A 5,186-nucleotide genomic window follows, 5' to 3' on the forward strand; every position below is an offset into this window, starting at 1 on the left:
GGATAAAAAAAAAAATGGTGTGCTATTATTTTCTTCATTTGCTTTTGAGAATATTGTGTTGGTTAAATACAGAAAAATGTGTTTGGGGAAAGGTTGGGCGTGCCTCTTGCCCCTCGTCTGTCTTGACTTCCTCTGTGAACCTCACCAGATGCCTCTGTGGCCCATTTATGAATCAAAATAAATTCTACTTCTCTCTTGATGATTCGTGATAGTCTTACAGCAAAGTTTGATTTTCCTGAATTCTTGATTAAAGGGGGGAACAGGATGACTAATTATCTCCTTCACATGGTATCTGTGCAGGAAAATGAAGCTTCCACCATAGCCCACATCCGTGGATCTGTTTTTAGTCCATGAAACTATGATTTACACACAGAACTGATTCTTAAAGAGGCTGAATGTCTGTTTTCCATATACTCTATTCCTGAAAAGTAGAAAAGCGAGTGAGAGAGAAAGAAAGGAAAACCAGAATGTTATCACACTAAAGGCCTTTTTTTCTTCAATCTCTGCTTCATTTTGACACACCTCACTAGTCTTCACTCAGTATCCACTTGTTGAGTTCACTTATTGAGAATCAAAATATCTTCACAAAAATGTTTCAGTGCCATAGAGGGGAAGTGAAAGGGCCCTTACTTCCCCCAGATATTTCCAGAAAACGTGCCTCGAGAGCTATAAATATCCACACTCTTCTCTGGGTCTGGGGCTGGTGGATCCTGGACAGTAAATCACTGCCAAGGCCCAAGAAAGAGAGTGGCCCGTGGGCAGAGATATTCAGAATGCTGACATTTTAAGGGCTTTTGTGGGGGGGAAATGATTTGCAAGTGTTTGGCAAACAAAAGCTCTGTGTAGCTGCATGTCACTTTCAAAGTCAACTTTAGGCTCCTACAAGTTTCGTGTTTATGAGACCAGAAGACCCTGATTTCGCCTGATGCAGATGAAGAACTCCGTGTTGCTCTGTGCACAAAGGTTGAGGCTAAGGACCCAGAAGTGGGGTACATATCCATGAAAACCAGCTGGAGCCTCACAGAAATGGGGCAAAATCCAGAGGAAAGCAAGCAGAGCCTCTCACAGAGGAAACTGGGCTACTCTCCACAGACACGGACAAGGGCTTTGCAGGTGAGGTGGGGTCAGTTGATGGAGCTTTCAGGCATGCACACCCCTAGTTGTGTGAAGAGGGTAGAAGTTGATAAGCAGGCTGGGAGAAAAGGTGTTTTTTTCAAATAAGTTCGGACTAAAATGAAAACAATCCATCAATTATTCAACACAAGATGATAGAAATACACTGAGTAAAAAGAGGGCTCAGGTTTCCATGCCTGTGGGAATCCTGGGCTGAAAATGAAGAATCTACTAGCAAACACAGACCAATAAATAACAGGCAAGTAAGATAAACAATCAGATAATTTTTAAAAATTATTTATGTATCTCTTTATTTTTTGAGATGAGGTCTCACTCTGTTGCCCAGGCAGGAGTGCAGTGGCACTCTCATAGCTCACTGCAGTCTCAACCTCCTGGCCTCAAGTGATCCTCCTAACCCAGCCTCCTGAGTAGTTGGGACCAGAGTCACGCATCACCACGCCTGGTTACAATCATCTAGATAATTTTTAACAACTGATTTTGATAGTGTCAATGAAAGTTACTTAGAAAACCAATTATTTCACTGTAGAGAGGAGGAAACTGGGCCAGACACTTAAGCTTTCCCAACATGCAGTCAGAGAGAAGCACCCAGCCCCCCTTGACGCCTGGTCGAGGGCTCTGTCCACTCCAGTACACAAGCCCCATCAATCATTGGATCTAAATGTCACACATATACCTGAAAAGGATGTGGAGAGTCTCAGAGGGCAATGAATGGGGAGAAGAAAGGCTCCCAGTGGGCCCTCATTGACCAGGCTGCCTTCCTTCCCGCCACTGGCTGGGGCCTGCCTTTCACACACATGTGCTTCACTCCTGGATGTCTGTGCACCCTCATTCCATTTCTGTTGCAGGAGTCCTTCAACTTCTGCCTTTCTGAAAGGTATTGAAAGAAAAGAAGGGGACAGTTCTTTGACTTGGCTCAATGAACGAACAATTTCTGACATTCAGAAGCCAGCATCCCTAACAAGAAGATGCATGCCCCTGTCCACTCTCCCTTCACAGTGATTTTCAGGCTGCCTTTGTAGCCCCTTTTCTCCTTCAAATATTTCTTTAGAATTGGGAGGTTATGGAGGGTTAGAGAGGAAAGGAGGTTAGAGATGCACCAGGTCTGGGATGGGGTCTGAGGGTCTGGATTTCTCCCAAGATCCTGGGGGACACTGACATGGCTGATCCACAGCTCACTCTTCTGAGTATCAAGGATTGAGATTAAGTGCTTAGCTTCAGACTACATTAGTCAGTGGTTATTCTAGTGGCCATAATAAATACCAATTAATTTCAGATGGTTCAGAGCCATGCAACTTCAAGCAAGCTTTAAAAACTCCCTGAGTTGAATTTTCTCATCTGTGAAAGGTAAAGGAATTTGTGACCTTTTTGAATAGTCGAGGGGATAGCACAGTCTTCATACTGATCTTTTTTCACAAAGCAAGAGCAGGGTATGAAAAAATATCGAATCAGGAGCCCATGGGTGACCTAGCCATGTGACCAGAGGAGATACTTTGGACCTCAGTTTGTTTTTCTGAAGTGAGATGTTGGCCTGGGTCTTCTGGGTGGAACTGTTTACCATCCAGAACATAATATTCTTAGTTTAAGGAAATGTAGTGACATGCAGTCGTGCCGTCTTTCTGTTTGCAGCGTATCAATAGTCCATTTAACGCCAAGTTCTTGACCAGGAACACAGACCCATAATTACGCGTAACTTCTACGGGAAAAGTTGTTCAGTGTTCTTGCTCCACTTGATGACATATTTTTTCAAGAGCAGAGGGGAGGGAGGAGAGTGATGGCAGCTGTAGGGTTCTACCTTTCTTTTGTTCTGTCGCCCAAGCAGAGCTCTCTCTCTCTCGGATGTAACCCCGTGGGTTAACCACAGGTCCCTTAATTACAAATTATTCTGAGAACAAAATCTGCAGTCACTGCATACTCAGAGGGGCCACAGTACATGAAAGTGTTTGGCTACCTCATAAGGTAAAGAATCTCAATATTACCCTGTTTTCTCAAAAAAGGAAGATTGGACATTTAGGGCCCTCTCCTGCTTCTTCATAGAAAATCATCCAAGAACCACGCATGCCCCTCTCAGGAAAGTGTTCTCTGGAATCTTCCCTAATGACATTTCTTTTCTTTTTCTTTTTCTTTTTTTTGAGACAGAGTCTCACTCTTCCCCCCAGGCTGGAGTGAAGAGGTGCGATCTCGGCTCACTGCAACCTCCGCCGCCAGATTCAAGTGATTCTCCTCCCTCAGCCTCCCGAGTAGCAGGGATTATAGGTGCACGTCATCATGTCCAGCTAATTTTTTTATTTTTAGTAGAGATGGGGTTTCGCCGTCTTGGCCAGGCCGGTCTTGAATTCCTGACCTCAGGTGATACACCCGCCTCAGCCTTCCAAAGTGCTGAGATTACAGGCATGAGCCACCGCACCCGGCCCCTAATGACATTTTGCATATGTATGACAGATGCCATCTTGACAAATTATATTTCCTTCTATCGCATGTGTCCTCACAGTAACCCCAAGAATCTGGTCTCCTTCCCTCCTTCCACGGAGGAAGAGTGAGGGCTCCGTGTGGCGAGGGGCCTGCTTGTGGTGCTGCCTAGAGCACGGAGGGGCCGGCCAGGGCTGCACTTCAGACCTCCTTGTTTCCTGTCCTGTGTTTCCTTCACTCCACCAAGGCCATGATTCTGACATCCTACAAATGTCCTGTGAAGATGTCTGCATGAAATATATGCTCTTTGCTGAGTCTGTTTACTTCTGACTCTGTGGAAAGATTTTAGAGATGTTAGTAACTCTTTTTTCTTTTCTAATGTCCCTATGGAGAAATGATTATATCTGTAGTGCTGCCTTTCTAGGCCCTGGAAGGAATCCAGAGCTGTCACTGTGTTTTCCATCTGGCCCTTTATCAAGAATCTCTGCTGCTTACTCTAGCCTGGAGGCCGTCCTGCAGAACCCTGGACATGGCTGCCAGCAGGTTGGCAGAGCAGGAAGGGCCGACACCGCACAGCTTCGCAATAGAAAGGCTAGGTGGGCACGCAGGTGCACCCTGCTCTAAAACAGGGGCAGGAGCCCCCAAGGAGACTGATTTTCATCCACAAATAACTATCCACTGGTTTACTCTTTGCTCTCTGTAAATTGTATACAGCTCGAGTAAATATAGTTCAACTTATAAAAAATTAATTTGACTTTTCTAAAATAGTCATAGGTCAAAGGTTTTATTTTTATTCATATTTGTTTATTTGAGACAGAGCCTTGCTCTGTTGCCCAGGTCAGAGTGCAGTGGTACGATTCCTGGAACTTCGACCTCCCAGGTTCAAGCGGATCCTCCCACTTCAGCCTCCCAAGTACCTGGGACTACAGGCATGTGCCATCACACTGGGCTAAGTTTTGTATTTTTTGTAGAGATGGGGTTTTCCCATGTTGCCCAGGCTGGTCTTGAACTCCTGGGCTCAAGTGATCCTCCCACCTTTGCCTCCCAAAGTGCTGGGATTGATGACAGGAATGATTCACTGTGCCTGGCCAGTCACAGGTTTTAAAAGCAACACTAAAATGGGACATTTGTGTTTCCAAAAGAAGACTAATGGTAAGTGAGCCTTCGCGTTAGAGTTTTATCTGTCCCTTCTCCCCAGGGGCTCCTGGCACCTCAAAATACCTCATCAAGAAAAGTGAGATAACAGAAGTCACAGCTTTGCAGAAAGTTCAGAAAATCTATATTTACAAAAGGGTTTGCAATAGAAGCTGCTGCTCATGTGTTTCTTCTGAAATAGCTCATAGAAGTGAAGTGTTAGAAGGGAATTAATGGCAGGGTCTAGTTATACTGAGGACAACTCAGCCACTGTTACCCCAATTTTTAAAAGCACCTGTAGCCTCCATAGTTATTCCAAATTTAACTCAAAGTGGAAAAGAAGAGGAGCTGGCCTTGCCTGGGCATTCATATTGGATGGGCCCAAGTTTGAATCAACTTTCATGTATTAATCACATCCCTGATAATTCAAGAGGACACTCGTTTTTTTCCCCTCCCTCCCATACCCATGCCAGGTGCAGTGACTCACACCTGTAATACCAGCACTTTGGGAG

The sequence above is a fragment of the Mandrillus leucophaeus genome, unplaced genomic scaffold, assembly GCF_000951045.1.
Source record: "Mandrillus leucophaeus isolate KB7577 unplaced genomic scaffold, Mleu.le_1.0 Scaffold152, whole genome shotgun sequence".
Classification (NCBI taxonomy): domain Eukaryota; kingdom Metazoa; phylum Chordata; class Mammalia; order Primates; family Cercopithecidae; genus Mandrillus; species Mandrillus leucophaeus.